Below are 17312 nucleotides of genomic sequence, written 5' to 3'. Positions count from 1 at the left end.
GCTGTTGATAACAAGGGCATTTGCTAAATAGATGGTGTGTGTGCAACAATATACTGAAAGGTCAATTATATTGTGCAGCTTATCTCACCACCTGTAGTTATTTAGGTGAAAGCTCCAAAATGCTTGCCTAATATGTCTGTTTATCCAAAAGGAAGTAAAAAGGGAGAGCTAGAAAGATAGCATTGCATCACATTACATGGCAATGCAATGCACAGTTGCTGAAGTTGAACCAAAATGAGCTTGTAATCTGGCTTCTGCAACTTTGAACATGAAAAATCCAATGAGGAGAAGAAAAGCAAAGCCAAAGAGTCCATCCCAAAATCCAACAAACAAGCAAAATGAACAAAAAACATTGAATTCAATTCTTTCTGATTTTAGAAACTGCATTAAAGAAGGGGTGCACCGGTCCTGGAGATACTGCAATACCAGGTCAATGCGTGGAGTGGACAGAGCAAGCTCTTTTTCCATCTCCCTGTTCTAAAAATCCATTTGATATATGGTCCCCAGATAGGGGACGTATCAGATATTAAACTGATAAGAACAGATACTACACTTGATCTTAGCCAAAAGGCCGAGAAGCGATAACCAGAATTGGTTTCAAACTACGGAGCCACCCAAGGATCCTGAAAAGTCCATTTGTGGAGATGAGCTCCTGGACTCCCGTTAAGAAGACATGTTGTCAACCTCTAGATCCCTTACATGCCTGCACTTTTCGGCTTGCTGCTGCTGCAATCCACGCGTTTTAGATCTGCATAACTCCACCTCTTTAAACACAGCACCTTCACCCCCTGCTGTTCCCACCCGCCTCAACACCGTTGGAAGGGAGGAGAACCAATTAAGGCGGGGGGTGGGGTGGAACGAGCAGCTGTCTACCCTTAGCAGGAGGGCTCCTGATTACATACCTCTCCTGCTGCTGCTGCTGCTGGCTGTCCAGCAGCAGACTGAAGGTGGCTGCTGCTGTGCACAGGTATATAAAGGCTCAGAGCCTATTATGACACGCGCAGCCAGCGTTCCATTGCCACATTCCATCTACTGCAGGCAGGATACCTGGCTGGCTGAATGTCGCTGAGAAGCTCACAGAGACCGCCATAAGCAACAGTTTAACAGAATGCCACAGACTAATCAACCAAACTTTTTGGGTTGGGTTCTCTTTTATAGTCTGCAGGCATTAAATGAAAGAAGTCAGTGTTCCAGCAGAGGGAGACAACGTTTCAGAAAAGGCATTGTAGCAAACCAAAAAAGAAATTTTAAGCGCAGCAGAGTAACCAGCGCACATACCTGTTAGCTCAGGTGAGTTTAAAAGGCTGCTGTTGATAACAAGGGCATTTGCTAAATAGATGGTGTGTGTGCAACAATATACTGAAAGGTCAATTATATTGTGCAGCTTATCTCACCACCTGTAGTTATTTAGGTGAAAGCTCCAAAATGCTTGCCTAATATGTCTGTTTATCCAAAAGGAAGTAAAAAGGGAGAGCTAGAAAGATAGCATTGCATCACATTACATGGCAATGCAATGCACAGTTGCTGAAGTTGAACCAAAATGAGCTTGTAATCTGGCTTCTGCAACTTTGAACATGAAAAATCCAATGAGGAGAAGAAAAGCAAAGCCAAAGAGTCCATCCCAAAATCCGACAAACAAGCAAAATGAACAAAAAACATTGAATTCAATTCTTTCTGATTTTAGAAACTGCATTAAAGAAGGGGTGCACCGGTCCTGGAGATACTGCAATACCAGGTCAATGCGTGGAGTGGACAGAGCAAGCTCTTTTTCCATCTCCCTGTTCTAAAAATCCATTTGATATATGGTCCCCAGATAGGGGACGTATCAGATATTAAACTGATAAGAACAGATACTACACTTGATCTTAGCCAAAAGGCCGAGAAGCGATAACCAGAATTGGTTTCAAACTACGGAGCCACCCAAGGATCCTGAAAAGTCCATTTGTGGAGATGAGCTCCTGGACTCCCGTTAAGAAGACATGTTGTCAACCTCTAGATCCCTTACATGCCTGCACTTTTCGGCTTGCTGCTGCTGCAATCCACGCGTTTTAGATCTGCATAACTCCACCTCTTTAAACACAGCACCTTCACCCCCTGCTGTTCCCACCCGCCTCAACACCGTTGGAAGGGAGGAGAACCAATTAAGGCGGGGGGTGGGGTGGAACGAGCAGCTGTCTACCCTTAGCAGGAGGGCTCCTGATTACATACCTCTCCTGCTGCTGCTGCTGCTGGCTGTCCAGCAGCAGACTGAAGGTGGCTGCTGCTGTGCACAGGTATATAAAGGCTCAGAGCCTATTATGACACGCGCAGCCAGCGTTCCATTGCCACATTCCATCTACTGCAGGCAGGATACCTGGCTGGCTGAATGTCGCTGAGAAGCTCACAGAGACCGCCATAAGCAACAGTTTAACAGAATGCCACAGACTAATCAACCAAACTTTTTGGGTTGGGTTCTCTTTTATAGTCTGCAGGCATTAAATGAAAGAAGTCAGTGTTCCAGCAGAGGGAGACAACGTTTCAGAAAAGGCATTGTAGCAAACCAAAAAAGAAATTTTAAGCGCAGCAGAGAAACCAGCGCACATACCTGTTAGCTCAGGTGAGTTTAAAAGGCTGCTGTTGATAACAAGGGCATTTGCTAAATAGATGGTGTGTGTGCAACAATATACTGAAAGGTCAATTATATTGTGCAGCTTATCTCACCACCTGTAGTTATTTAGGTGAAAGCTCCAAAATGCTTGCCTAATATGTCTGTTTATCCAAAAGGAAGTAAAAAGGGAGAGCTAGAAAGATAGCATTGCATCACATTACATGGCAATGCAATGCACAGTTGCTGAAGTTGAACCAAAATGAGCTTGTAATCTGGCTTCTGCAACTTTGAACATGAAAAATCCAATGAGGAGAAGAAAAGCAAAGCCAAAGAGTCCATCCCAAAATCCGACAAACAAGCAAAATGAACAAAAAACATTGAATTCAATTCTTTCTGATTTTAGAAACTGCATTAAAGAAGGGGTGCACCGGTCCTGGAGATACTGCAATAGCAGGTCAATGCGTGGAGTGGACAGAGCAAGCTCTTTTTCCATCTCCCTGTTCTAAAAATCCATTTAATATATGGTCCCCAGATAGGGGACGTATCAGATATTAAACTGATAAGAACAGATACTACACTTGATCTTAGCCAAAAGGCCGAGAAGCGATAACCAGAATTGGTTTCAAACTACGGAGCCACCCAAGGATCCTGAAAAGTCCATTTGTGGAGATGAGCTCCTGGACTCCCGTTAAGAAGACATGTTGTCAACCTCTAGATCCCTTACATGCCTGCACTTTTCGGCTTGCTGCTGCTGCAATCCACGCGTTTTAGATCTGCATAACTCCACCTCTTTAAACACAGCACCTTCACCCCCTGCTGTTCCCACCCGCCTCAACACCGTTGGAAGGGAGGAGAACCAATTAAGGCGGGGGGTGGGGTGGAACGAGCAGCTGTCTACCCTTAGCAGGAGGGCTCCTGATTACATACCTCTCCTGCTGCTGCTGCTGCTGGCTGTCCAGCAGCAGACTGAAGGTGGCTGCTGCTGTGCACAGGTATATAAAGGCTCAGAGCCTATTATGACACGCGCAGCCAGCGTTCCATTGCCACATTCCATCTACTGCAGGCAGGATACCTGGCTGGCTGAATGTCGCTGAGAAGCTCACAGAGACCGCCATAAGCAACAGTTTAACAGAATGCCACAGACTAATCAACCAAACTTTTTGGGTTGGGTTCTCTTTTATAGTCTGCAGGCATTAAATGAAAGAAGTCAGTGTTCCAGCAGAGGGAGACAACGTTTCAGAAAAGGCATTGTAGCAAACCAAAAAAGAAATTTTAAGCGCAGCAGAGTAACCAGCGCACATACCTGTTAGCTCAGGTGAGTTTAAAAGGCTGCTGTTGACAACAAGGGCATTTGCTAAATAGATGGTGTGTGTGCAACAATATACTGAAAGGTCAATTATATTGTGCAGCTTATCTCACCACCTGTAGTTATTTAGGTGAAAGCTCCAAAATGCTTGCCTAATATGTCTGTTTATCCAAAAGGAAGTAAAAAGGGAGAGCTAGAAAGATAGCATTGCATCACATTACATGGCAATGCAATGCACAGTTGCTGAAGTTGAACCAAAATGAGCTTGTAATCTGGCTTCTGCAACTTTGAACATGAAAAATCCAATGAGGAGAAGAAAAGCAAAGCCAAAGAGTCCATCCCAAAATCCGACAAACAAGCAAAATGAACAAAAAACATTGAATTCAATTCTTTCTGATTTTAGAAACTGCATTAAAGAAGGGGTGCACCGGTCCTGGAGATACTGCAATACCAGGTCAATGCGTGGAGTGGACAGAGCAAGCTCTTTTTCCATCTCCCTGTTCTAAAAATCCATTTAATATATGGTCCCCAGATAGGGGACGTATCAGATATTAAACTGATAAGAACAGATCAGGTTTCAACATAATTTATTAAGTGCGTAAAAGATGGTTTACAATCAAAAACAACAACACAAACAGTACATTATTAAAACACAGAATTCCACCCATAAAAACCCCATATACGATTAGCATCCCTCCTCCCAATACATTTGACATCCCTCAAGTAATAAATATACATCTCGCTAAAAGCAATTTTAAGACAATCCTTCACAGAAATAGCAACACGTTTAAAAAGTAAAATATTGCGTGCCTTCCAAAGGGCATCTTTAAAACAGTTAATCATACACCAACATATACAATACTGTTGAGGGGTCGGACATTTAAAAAGGCCATATAAAACATATTCATGGTTAAAATCTCTTAAACCGCAAGTCCATTTTAAAAGAATCCCAACTTTGTGCCAAAGTTCCTGTGCAAATGGGCAATTCCACATAAGGTGCAAGGTGGTTTCGTCATTAACACATGAGTCTCTGGGGCATTTGGCTCTGGCCACCAGGCCTCTCCTGTGTTGAAATTCTCTGGTGGGGAGGCACTGGTGGACCACCATCCATGCGATGTCCTTATGTCCATTTGCTAAGAATTTCCCGAAGACATTCTTCCAAACTTGCTTCGATCTCTCTTCTGAGAAATTTACTATGGGGGTCACATCTTCATTCCTCCTCAGAAAAGATAAAAGCTTCTTGCGGTCTTTAAAAATGTCCATATTAAAATCACCAAGGCTATAAAATCGAACAGTCTTTTCTAAGATTGCTTGGTGTTTGGGGGGGCATAGTAAAACAGGGGAATTCAACGACAACTTAAACCATCTTTTAAAAATCATCCCACAAGTATATTTTAAAAAATAACTTAGCGCACTATTACCATTAAAATGTTTGAAACAAAAGCAGAAATAATTTAAATACAAATAAATATGTAAATCGGGGACATCCCTTCCGCCGTTCATTTTATTCTTCCTCATTATTTCTCGCCTTAATTTTTCCATTTTGGAGTTCCATAAAAACATAAAGATCATCCTAGTCATTTTTTTAATTAAAACATCAGAGGGGGGGTACACCATAGCTATATACAGTATGAGGGGTAACAACACTGATTTTATAATTAAAATTTTCCCCTCCATTGTTAGGGACCTCAAACCCCAAAATGATATTTTCTTTGACATTTTTTCTATGACATTCTCCCAGCTTTGAGTTCCCACATTCTCCTCGTTAAAAACAACTCCAAGAATTTTTACATTGTCTCGTTTTATAGTGAGCTGCGGGAGTTGGGCGGTGTCCCAGGATCCCAAAGTCAGACATTCAGATTTATTTAAATTAAGTTTAAAACCGGATGCCTGGGAAAAAAAATCAATGCGCAACACCGCCCTCCGGAGGGAAGCAGGGTCCACGCACACAACCATCACGTCATCCATGTAGCCAAAGACTCTCACATCACTGCCACCTCCGCCTGGAACAGGAACCCCTCTAATCACTTTGTCTTTCCTTATTGCGCTCAGCAGGGGCTCCATGGCGCAGATGAACAGGATGGGCGACAAGGGGCATCCCTGCTTCACTCCGGACTCAAGGGGAACTCCATCTGTTAAAAAGCCATTAAGAGAAATTTGACTAAAACAATTTTTATATAAAATCTTAATACAATTTAAAAGCATATTAGGGATACCCATTCTTTTTAAAACTCTAAAAAGAAATCTATGAGAGACTCTATCGAAAGCTTTTTCAAAATCTAGGGCTAAAAGAGCTACATTTTGACCCCGGTCTCTGGAATACCAAATTACATCCCTTAATACGTTTAAAACCTCTGAAATACTTCTGCCTGGTACACTACAAACCTGCTCAGGCTGGATTAGTTTGGCAATGACATTCCTGAGCCGGTCAGCAACCACCTTAGCAAGTACCTTGTAATCAACATTTAGGAGAGTTATGGGTCTCCAATTCGCTAGAGCACTGCGATCACCTTTTTTATATATCAAAGACACCACTCCTCTCCTCCACGAAAATGGCAACTGTTCACAAATAAAAACTTCTTTAAAAAGCATAAAAAGGTCCTCTTTTAAAATGTCCCAAAAAGTAAGGTAAAATTCTACAGGTAGTCCGTCACACCCAGGTGCTTTACCCTTAGAGAAACTTTTAAAAACATAAAATAATTCCTCTAAAACAATATCGCGTTCTAAAAACTCCTGGTCTGTAAAATTTAACTTAAAATCGAGATCATTAAGAGCATCAGATAAAAAGGACTCATCTATACACTTTTTACTAAAAAGATGCTTATAAAAGTTAAAAGTAGCATTCAACATTCCCTGCATAGATGTTTCACCCTCTAGATTTGTGATCACTTCTCTTTTATCCATGACTTTTTTGAAGAAGAAGCGAGAGCACTTCTCCCCCTCCTCCAAGTGCTGCACTCTAGAGTTAAAAATAATCTCTTTCCCCTTTGTGTCTATGCAGTTCTGAATTTCAGTTTTTAGGCTAGCAATATCATCTCCCACCTCCACCCCTAGCTCTTTGAATTTAAAAAGTGTTTGTAGTTTGGTGTTAAGATCACTAAAACATCTTTTTTTCTCTCTAGCTTTACGTCTCCCTGCTTTTATAAAAAACATTCTGACTTTTTTTTTCAAATTTTCCCACCAGGTTACCATAGGGGCATCAGAAGGTTTTTGTCGCCGCCAGGCTTGATAGGCTTTACCAAAGTCTTGTCGAATCAGAGGGTCCTCCAGCAGGTAAGTACTTAGACACCAGAGGCCCCTGTTGACCCTCTGTTCATCCCGGTATTCTAGATGCACCTCCAAGCCCTTATGGTCAGAAAATAGATTTGATGTTAAAACACATTTTACAGGGTTAAAATCATCTGATAGGAAAATAAAATCGATCCTGGAGGACACCCCTCTTCCGGACCACGTATAACCAGGGTCCGTCGGCAGGAGTGACCTCCACGCATCGCATAATTTAAAATCAGTTATAAAATCTTTCAATAGATGACATGACTTATCCAATTTGCGTAAAGGGTCACCCCCTGCTCGTTGTTCACTAGCACAAAGACAATTAAAATCACCCCCTACGACCAGGGGAGATGACCCAGTACAGTACAATGGCAATATCCCAAATAAATTAATTCTCTCTTGCTTATCAGGGGGAGCATAAATATTCATTACACGTAGGGTAAAACCATTAAATTTAAAATGCACTAAAACCACTCTGCCTGGTACTATTTCTGTGACAGCATTTATAGTAATATTTCTCCCACGACAGAGGAAGCCCACCCCCGCTGACTTGTTGTCATTGGAGCCAGACCAGATGGAGGGCCCCAGTCTCCAATCTGTCTTGATATCATTATAATTTAGTGCATGTTGTATCCCGCATTCCTGTAATAAACATATGTCAAAGTCAGTGGTTTCTAAATACTTGAATAGAGCAGCCCTACGAACTGGGCTCTTTAATGACCTCACATTCAGTGAGACAAGTCTTATTGTGGGCATTCATAGGTCAGGGTGGTGGATCTTCCATGAGGACACCTGACTCAAAGCCCTGTATATCAAATTGCTCCAGGACATCCGGGCTAGAAGACCCAAACGACTCGATATTCTGTGAGCCGGCGGTTGCCCCCTCGTAGGTCACGGTTCCCAGCCACATTCCAGGAGACGCTGGGGATTCGACATTCCGTCTCTTTTTCGGGGCAGACTCCACTAGGTCACTAGTGCAGTCCTCCTCTTCCTCCACCTCCTCCAGGGGGGGAGACTGGTCCATCAGGACAAGATCAGCAACACAGATTTCCTGATGTTCGCCACCTAGAAGCAAAGCCCCCTCATCTGGCTGGCTAATCGCCCTGGAAGATCCTGAGGCCATCGCTGCGTGGTCCCCTGTAGCCAACCGCACAGGGGCACCACCCTCCAGCCCAACAGGATCGGTATCGGGAACCATCGATACGGAGGATACCCTCCCAGAAGGAGGACCCCCCCGCTCCGGTCCATGCGAGGTCCGCCCATCGTTAAGGGACTTCGATGCAGGTGCCGCCCCAGAGGGGCCTCCGGCTCCCTGCTCCATCCCAGCCTTCTCGCCCTTCGAACCGCCCTCCGACGCCGGCCTGCCTGTGAAGACCGGTGGGCGCATCGGCTCAGCTTCAGAAGATGCAGCTTCTGCGTAGGTCCTGGTCCTGGTCCTGTTGGGGCATCCTCGGAACATGTGCCCCGCCTCACCGCAGAGATTACATTTCCTCCCAGCGGGACAGTCCTTCATTAAATGTCCGTAACAGCTGCAATTATTGCAGCGGTCTACTTTCCTGCCCGTGCAGGACGTTTGGGTATGACCCATTTGTCCACAGTTCCTGCAACATACTGGCATTCCAGGATAAAATAAGTAGCCTCTGCTCTTACCGATTACGAAGGTTGAGGGAGGGTGTAGCATTCCTCCCACTCCACTAAGGTCCCTCTTTAGACGGGCCATATACCTTCTCTTGCCGCACCAGAAGCCTACCGCGTTCTTCACAGTACCCAGGTATCTCAGATCATCACAATAGCGGGTAAGGTAGGTCGAGATGTCTGCAGCTTCCACAAAGGGGTTCGGGAAATGCACCACGATGGGGATCTCGTCATAAGCATACAAGAGACAAAAGGTTAGTCCATCCAACTCATCTAAGTAGTTTTTCTCGTTTACCTTTTGTACGAGTTGCTGACAGCATCCCTGGCTCTTGAAGGTGATGGTGTATGTCCCCTTGTACTCGTTGTCCTGGAAGCAGAATATGTCTTCCCGCCGAAACTCCAGAACTCCAAGAAGAATCCTATGGCAGATGTAGTCCAAATTCTTCTCCATCCTCGATGCTGCTCCAACTTCAATCCTCACGGTGTTCCGCATACGGGCATCACCCGATGAATATGTGAGCGTTGCCGGCATCCTTCACTCAGGAACGTACCGACTCTTCTCTCTGAAAGGCGCAAGCCTTCATGGGATCCCTTCCCGTTGCTCCCGGACTAATCCTTCCTCCCAATAGCAGCAGGGGGGTTAAGTCCCTCCGAAGAGGAACGATCCCCCCAGGCCGAGAGAAAGGGTACCAAGAGCACCTCACAGGCAAGACCACACAGGTAAACCTGATAGATCGTGCCAAAAGGCCGAGAAGCGATAACCAGAATTGGTTTCAAACTACGGAGCCACCCAAGGATCCTGAAAAGTCCATTTGTGGAGATGAGCTCCTGGACTCCCGTTAAGAAGACATGTTGTCAACCTCTAGATCCCTTACATGCCTGCACTTTTCGGCTTGCTGCTGCTGCAATCCACGCGTTTTAGATCTGCATAACTCCACCTCTTTAAACACAGCACCTTCACCCCCTGCTGTTCCCACCCGCCTCAACACCGTTGGAAGGGAGGAGAACCAATTAAGGCGGGGGGTGGGGTGGAACGAGCAGCTGTCTACCCTTAGCAGGAGGGCTCCTGATTACATACCTCTCCTGCTGCTGCTGCTGCTGGCTGTCCAGCAGCAGACTGAAGGTGGCTGCTGCTGTGCACAGGTATATAAAGGCTCAGAGCCTATTATGACACGCGCAGCCAGCGTTCCATTGCCACATTCCATCTACTGCAGGCAGGATACCTGGCTGGCTGAATGTCGCTGAGAAGCTCACAGAGACCGCCATAAGCAACAGTTTAACAGAATGCCACAGACTAATCAACCAAACTTTTTGGGTTGGGTTCTCTTTTATAGTCTGCAGGCATTAAATGAAAGAAGTCAGTGTTCCAGCAGAGGGAGACAACGTTTCAGAAAAGGCATTGTAGCAAACCAAAAAAGAAATTTTAAGCGCAGCAGAGTAACCAGCGCACATACCTGTTAGCTCAGGTGAGTTTAAAAGGCTGCTGTTGATAACAAGGGCATTTGCTAAATAGATGGTGTGTGTGCAACAATATACTGAAAGGTCAATTATATTGTGCAGCTTATCTCACCACCTGTAGTTATTTAGGTGAAAGCTCCAAAATGCTTGCCTAATATGTCTGTTTATCCAAAAGGAAGTAAAAAGGGAGAGCTAGAAAGATAGCATTGCATCACATTACATGGCAATGCAATGCACAGTTGCTGAAGTTGAACCAAAATGAGCTTGTAATCTGGCTTCTGCAACTTTGAACATGAAAAATCCAATGAGGAGAAGAAAAGCAAAGCCAAAGAGTCCATCCCAAAATCCGACAAACAAGCAAAATGAACAAAAAACATTGAATTCAATTCTTTCTGATTTTAGAAACTGCATTAAAGAAGGGGTGCACCGGTCCTGGAGATACTGCAATACCAGGTCAATGCGTGGAGTGGACAGAGCAAGCTCTTTTTCCATCTCCCTGTTCTAAAAATCCATTTAATATATGGTCCCCAGATAGGGGACGTATCAGATATTAAACTGATAAGAACAGATACTACACTTGATCTTAGCCAAAAGGCCGAGAAGCGATAACCAGAATTGGTTTCAAACTACGGAGCCACCCAAGGATCCTGAAAAGTCCATTTGTGGAGATGAGCTCCTGGACTCCCGTTAAGAAGACATGTTGTCAACCTCTAGATCCCTTACATGCCTGCACTTTTCGGCTTGCTGCTGCTGCAATCCACGCGTTTTAGATCTGCATAACTCCACCTCTTTAAACACAGCACCTTCACCCCCTGCTGTTCCCACCCGCCTCAACACCGTTGGAAGGGAGGAGAACCAATTAAGGTGGGGGGTGGGGTGGAACGAGCAGCTGTCTACCCTTAGCAGGAGGGCTCCTGATTACATACCTCTCCTGCTGCTGCTGCTGCTGGCTGTCCAGCAGCAGACTGAAGGTGGCTGCTGCTGTGCACAGGTATATAAAGGCTCAGAGCCTATTATGACACGCGCAGCCAGCGTTCCATTGCCACATTCCATCTACTGCAGGCAGGATACCTGGCTGGCTGAATGTCGCTGAGAAGCTCACAGAGACCGCCATAAGCAACAGTTTAACAGAATGCCACAGACTAATCAACCAAACTTTTTGGGTTGGGTTCTCTTTTATAGTCTGCAGGCATTAAATGAAAGAAGTCAGTGTTCCAGCAGAGGGAGACAACGTTTCAGAAAAGGCATTGTAGCAAACCAAAAAAGAAATTTTAAGCGCAGCAGAGTAACCAGCGCACATACCTGTTAGCTCAGGTGAGTTTAAAAGGCTGCTGTTGATAACAAGGGCATTTGCTAAATAGATGGTGTGTGTGCAACAATATACTGAAAGGTCAATTATATTGTGCAGCTTATCTCACCACCTGTAGTTATTTAGGTGAAAGCTCCAAAATGCTTGCCTAATATGTCTGTTTATCCAAAAGGAAGTAAAAAGGGAGAGCTAGAAAGATAGCATTGCATCACATTACATGGCAATGCAATGCACAGTTGCTGAAGTTGAACCAAAATGAGCTTGTAATCTGGCTTCTGCAACTTTGAACATGAAAAATCCAATGAGGAGAAGAAAAGCAAAGCCAAAGAGTCCATCCCAAAATCCGACAAACAAGCAAAATGAACAAAAAACATTGAATTCAATTCTTTCTGATTTTAGAAACTGCATTAAAGAAGGGGTGCACCGGTCCTGGAGATACTGCAATACCAGGTCAATGCGTGGAGTGGACAGAGCAAGCTCTTTTTCCATCTCCCTGTTCTAAAAATCCATTTAATATATGGTCCCCAGATAGGGGACATATCAGATATTAAACTGATAAGAACAGATACTACACTTGATCTTAGCCAAAAGGCCGAGAAGCGATAACCAGAATTGGTTTCAAACTACGGAGCCACCCAAGGATCCTGAAAAGTCCATTTGTGGAGATGAGCTCCTGGACTCCCGTTAAGAAGACATGTTGTCAACCTCTAGATCCCTTACATGCCTGCACTTTTCGGCTTGCTGCTGCTGCAATCCACGCGTTTTAGATCTGCATAACTCCACCTCTTTAAACACAGCACCTTCACCCCCTGCTGTTCCCACCCGCCTCAACACCGTTGGAAGGGAGGAGAACCAATTAAGGCGGGGGGTGGGGTGGAACGAGCAGCTGTCTACCCTTAGCAGGAGGGCTCCTGATTACATACCTCTCCTGCTGCTGCTGCTGCTGGCTGTCCAGCAGCAGACTGAAGGTGGCTGCTGCTGTGCACAGGTATATAAAGGCTCAGAGCCTATTATGACACGCGCAGCCAGCGTTCCATTGCCACATTCCATCTACTGCAGGCAGGATACCTGGCTGGCTGAATGTCGCTGAGAAGCTCACAGAGACCGCCATAAGCAACAGTTTAACAGAATGCCACAGACTAATCAACCAAACTTTTTGGGTTGGGTTCTCTTTTATAGTCTGCAGGCATTAAATGAAAGAAGTCAGTGTTCCAGCAGAGGGAGACAACGTTTCAGAAAAGGCATTGTAGCAAACCAAAAAAGAAATTTTAAGCGCAGCAGAGTAACCAGCGCACATACCTGTTAGCTCAGGTGAGTTTAAAAGGCTGCTGTTGATAACAAGGGCATTTGCTAAATAGATGGTGTGTGTGCAACAATATACTGAAAGGTCAATTATATTGTGCAGCTTATCTCACCACCTGTAGTTATTTAGGTGAAAGCTCCAAAATGCTTGCCTAATATGTCTGTTTATCCAAAAGGAAGTAAAAAGGGAGAGCTAGAAAGATAGCATTGCATCACATTACATGGCAATGCAATGCATAGTTGCTGAAGTTGAACCAAAATGAGCTTGTAATCTGGCTTCTGCAACTTTGAACATGAAAAATCCAATGAGGAGAAGAAAAGCAAAGCCAAAGAGTCCATCCCAAAATCCGACAAACAAGCAAAATGAACAAAAAACATTGAATTCAATTCTTTCTGATTTTAGAAACTGCATTAAAGAAGGGGTGCACCGGTCCTGGAGATACTGCAATACCAGGTCAATGCGTGGAGTGGACAGAGCAAGCTCTTTTTCCATCTCCCTGTTCTAAAAATCCATTTAATATATGGTCCCCAGATAGGGGACGTATCAGATATTAAACTGATAAGAACAGATACTACACTTGATCTTAGCCAAAAGGCCGAGAAGCGATAACCAGAATTGGTTTCAAACTACGGAGCCACCCAAGGATCCTGAAAAGTCCATTTGTGGAGATGAGCTCCTGGACTCCCGTTAAGAAGACATGTTGTCAACCTCTAGATCCCTTACATGCCTGCACTTTTCGGCTTGCTGCTGCTGCAATCCACGCGTTTTAGATCTGCATAACTCCACCTCTTTAAACACAGCACCTTCACCCCCTGCTGTTCCCACCCGCCTCAACACCGTTGGAAGGGAGGAGAACCAATTAAGGCGGGGGGTGGGGTGGAACGAGCAGCTGTCTACCCTTAGCAGGAGGGCTCCTGATTACATACCTCTCCTGCTGCTGCTGCTGCTGGCTGTCCAGCAGCAGACTGAAGGTGGCTGCTGCTGTGCACAGGTATATAAAGGCTCAGAGCCTATTATGACACGCGCAGCCAGCGTTCCATTGCCACATTCCATCTACTGCAGGCAGGATACCTGGCTGGCTGAATGTCGCTGAGAAGCTCACAGAGACCGCCATAAGCAACAGTTTAACAGAATGCCACAGACTAATCAACCAAACTTTTTGGGTTGGGTTCTCTTTTATAGTCTGCAGGCATTAAATGAAAGAAGTCAGTGTTCCAGCAGAGGGAGACAACGTTTCAGAAAAGGCATTGTAGCAAACCAAAAAAGAAATTTTAAGCGCAGCAGAGTAACCAGCGCACATACCTGTTAGCTCAGGTGAGTTTAAAAGGCTGCTGTTGATAACAAGGGCATTTGCTAAATAGATGGTGTGTGTGCAACAATATACTGAAAGGTCAATTATATTGTGCAGCTTATCTCACCACCTGTAGTTATTTAGGTGAAAGCTCCAAAATGCTTGCCTAATATGTCTGTTTATCCAAAAGGAAGTAAAAAGGGAGAGCTAGAAAGATAGCATTGCATCACATTACATGGCAATGCAATGCACAGTTGCTGAAGTTGAACCAAAATGAGCTTGTAATCTGGCTTCTGCAACTTTGAACATGAAAAATCCAATGAGGAGAAGAAAAGCAAAGCCAAAGAGTCCATCCCAAAATCCGACAAACAAGCAAAATGAACAAAAAACATTGAATTCAATTCTTTCTGATTTTAGAAACTGCATTAAAGAAGGGGTGCACCGGTCCTGGAGATACTGCAATACCAGGTCAATGCGTGGAGTGGACAGAGCAAGCTCTTTTTCCATCTCCCTGTTCTAAAAATCCATTTAATATATGGTCCCCAGATAGGGGACATATCAGATATTAAACTGATAAGAACAGATACTACACTTGATCTTAGCCAAAAGGCCGAGAAGCGATAACCAGAATTGGTTTCAAACTACGGAGCCACCCAAGGATCCTGAAAAGTCCATTTGTGGAGATGAGCTCCTGGACTCCCGTTAAGAAGACATGTTGTCAACCTCTAGATCCCTTACATGCCTGCACTTTTCGGCTTGCTGCTGCTGCAATCCACGCGTTTTAGATCTGCATAACTCCACCTCTTTAAACACAGCACCTTCACCCCCTGCTGTTCCCACCCGCCTCAACACCGTTGGAAGGGAGGAGAACCAATTAAGGCGGGGGGTGGGGTGGAACGAGCAGCTGTCTACCCTTAGCAGGAGGGCTCCTGATTACATACCTCTCCTGCTGCTGCTGCTGCTGGCTGTCCAGCAGCAGACTGAAGGTGGCTGCTGCTGTGCACAGGTATATAAAGGCTCAGAGCCTATTATGACACGCGCAGCCAGCGTTCCATTGCCACATTCCATCTACTGCAGGCAGGATACCTGGCTGGCTGAATGTCGCTGAGAAGCTCACAGAGACCGCCATAAGCAACAGTTTAACAGAATGCCACAGACTAATCAACCAAACTTTTTGGGTTGGGTTCTCTTTTATAGTCTGCAGGCATTAAATGAAAGAAGTCAGTGTTCCAGCAGAGGGAGACAACGTTTCAGAAAAGGCATTGTAGCAAACCAAAAAAGAAATTTTAAGCGCAGCAGAGTAACCAGCGCACATACCTGTTAGCTCAGGTGAGTTTAAAAGGCTGCTGTTGATAACAAGGGCATTTGCTAAATAGATGGTGTGTGTGCAACAATATACTGAAAGGTCAATTATATTGTGCAGCTTATCTCACCACCTGTAGTTATTTAGGTGAAAGCTCCAAAATGCTTGCCTAATATGTCTGTTTATCCAAAAGGAAGTAAAAAGGGAGAGCTAGAAAGATAGCATTGCATCACATTACATGGCAATGCAATGCACAGTTGCTGAAGTTGAACCAAAATGAGCTTGTAATCTGGCTTCTGCAACTTTGAACATGAAAAATCCAATGAGGAGAAGAAAAGCAAAGCCAAAGAGTCCATCCCAAAATCCGACAAACAAGCAAAATGAACAAAAAACATTGAATTCAATTCTTTCTGATTTTAGAAACTGCATTAAAGAAGGGGTGCACCGGTCCTGGAGATACTGCAATACCAGGTCAATGCGTGGAGTGGACAGAGCAAGCTCTTTTTCCATCTCCCTGTTCTAAAAATCCATTTAATATATGGTCCCCAGATAGGGGACGTATCAGATATTAAACTGATAAGAACAGATTATTATTTTTTTTTTATTTTTTGTCTTTTGGCGAAAGCCCGAATTCGTGTACAAAACCCGAGTGCGCTTAAAAAAGTGACAAGTGCCACAAAAAAAGTGCACTAGGATGCTGGTCTTCATGAAACCCTCTCCAAAAGGAGAAGGGTCCCCCAAACCATTCCCCGTCCCTCCGAGCCAAAAGGCCACAGCGAGGAACAGGGACAAAAAGCCACCTCCAGCCGAAGCCAGAGGCGACCCAATCTTACCACCAGCACCTGCCCGAGTTCTCACCCGAGCAAGGCACTGGGAGCCAAAGACTGTGCTCCCCTCCCGAAAGAGGGGAGCCAACAACGCTCTCCTCCCGAAAGAGGAGAGCCAGGGGGGTTCAGGGGGGAGCGGAACCTGATGGCCACACACTCCCCCCCTAGACCTGCCAAGAGAGGAACCCGTAAGGGAACCGCATCCCGACAAAATCCTAGTAGGACGTGACACACGTGAATAAGTGGACACACAGTGACAAAGAAATTAAATAAATAGTGAAGGTTTCACAGTATAATACTGCCCGGACCTTCGACCGGGAATTGAAAAATTCCCCATCCTAAGGCCAGAAGGCCCGGAATAAGGGTGTGTGCGAAGAAAGAAAATTTGAAGTGCTTGTGCAAATGTGCCATAAACTCAAGTGGGGTTCCCAATCCCAGTGAGTTAAGGCACCCCAGGGTCACCACTCCTGGGGCACTTCACACTTCGGGCTTTCGATCTTCCCCGGCCCAATGGCGTCGATCCTGGGGGGCCATGCTTTCCACCAGATGACTATATTAGCCACCTGGCGTACTAACAAGCGCCTAAACCCCAGTGTGCATAATGTATCAATCTACTAGGGCGGCCAACATCCAAAACCGCCTTTTCGAAAGATACTACACTTGATCTTAGCCAAAAGGCCGAGAAGCGATAACCAGAATTGGTTTCAAACTACGGAGCCACCCAAGGATCCTGAAAAGTCCATTTGTGGAGATGAGCTCCTGGACTCCCGTTAAGAAGACATGTTGTCAACCTCTAGATCCCTTACATGCCTGCACTTTTCGGCTTGCTGCTGCTGCAATCCACGCGTTTTAGATCTGCATAACTCCACCTCTTTAAACACAGCACCTTCACCCCTGCTGTTCCCACCCGCCTCAACACCGTTGGAAGGGAGGAGAACCAATTAAGGCGGGGGGTGGGGTGGAACGAGCAGCTGTCTACCCTTAGCAGGAGGGCTCCTGATTACATACCTCTCCTGCTGC

The 17312-nt window shown here is 45.1% G+C and overlaps 9 non-coding genes and 1 pseudogene across 9 annotated transcripts; all 10 read right to left on the bottom strand.

The window, feature by feature from the left end:
* Nucleotides 1-392: 392 nt before the first annotated feature.
* On the bottom strand, nucleotides 393-583 carry LOC141211450 (U2 spliceosomal RNA). Its single transcript, XR_012281424.1, has one exon. It is a non-coding gene; the product is annotated as a U2 spliceosomal RNA (small nuclear RNA).
* A 1115-nt stretch (nucleotides 584-1698) lies between these two features.
* Nucleotides 1699-1889, bottom strand: LOC141211449 (U2 spliceosomal RNA). The gene has a single exon (XR_012281423.1). It is a non-coding gene; the product is annotated as a U2 spliceosomal RNA (small nuclear RNA).
* A 1115-nt stretch (nucleotides 1890-3004) lies between these two features.
* Nucleotides 3005-3195, bottom strand: LOC141211549 (U2 spliceosomal RNA). Its single transcript, XR_012281520.1, has one exon. It is a non-coding gene; the product is annotated as a U2 spliceosomal RNA (small nuclear RNA).
* Nucleotides 3196-4310: 1115 nt separating this feature from the next.
* Nucleotides 4311-4500, bottom strand: LOC141211670 (U2 spliceosomal RNA). Its single transcript, XR_012281626.1, has one exon. It is a non-coding gene; the product is annotated as a U2 spliceosomal RNA (small nuclear RNA).
* A 6175-nt stretch (nucleotides 4501-10675) lies between these two features.
* On the bottom strand, nucleotides 10676-10866 carry LOC141211343 (U2 spliceosomal RNA). Its single transcript, XR_012281320.1, has one exon. It is a non-coding gene; the product is annotated as a U2 spliceosomal RNA (small nuclear RNA).
* A 1115-nt stretch (nucleotides 10867-11981) lies between these two features.
* LOC141212028 (U2 spliceosomal RNA) lies at nucleotides 11982-12172 on the bottom strand. Its single transcript, XR_012281847.1, has one exon. It is a non-coding gene; the product is annotated as a U2 spliceosomal RNA (small nuclear RNA).
* Nucleotides 12173-13287: 1115 nt separating this feature from the next.
* LOC141211342 (U2 spliceosomal RNA) lies at nucleotides 13288-13478 on the bottom strand. Its single transcript, XR_012281319.1, has one exon. It is a non-coding gene; the product is annotated as a U2 spliceosomal RNA (small nuclear RNA).
* Nucleotides 13479-14593: 1115 nt separating this feature from the next.
* On the bottom strand, nucleotides 14594-14784 carry LOC141212017 (U2 spliceosomal RNA). Its single transcript, XR_012281836.1, has one exon. It is a non-coding gene; the product is annotated as a U2 spliceosomal RNA (small nuclear RNA).
* Nucleotides 14785-15899: 1115 nt separating this feature from the next.
* LOC141211778 (U2 spliceosomal RNA) lies at nucleotides 15900-16096 on the bottom strand. Its single transcript, XR_012281699.1, has one exon. It is a non-coding gene; the product is annotated as a U2 spliceosomal RNA (small nuclear RNA).
* Nucleotides 16097-16890: 794 nt separating this feature from the next.
* Nucleotides 16891-16982, bottom strand: LOC141211898 (U2 spliceosomal RNA; annotated as a pseudogene).
* Between the last annotated feature and the right edge of the window lie 330 nt (nucleotides 16983-17312).

This window comes from Phyllobates terribilis, unplaced genomic scaffold, assembly GCF_046119375.1.
Source record: "Phyllobates terribilis strain yellow unplaced genomic scaffold, ASM4611937v1 Scaffold_170__1_contigs__length_4071412, whole genome shotgun sequence".
NCBI lineage: Eukaryota > Metazoa > Chordata > Amphibia > Anura > Dendrobatidae > Phyllobates > Phyllobates terribilis.
This window is presented reverse-complemented; position numbering and strand designations above follow the sequence as displayed.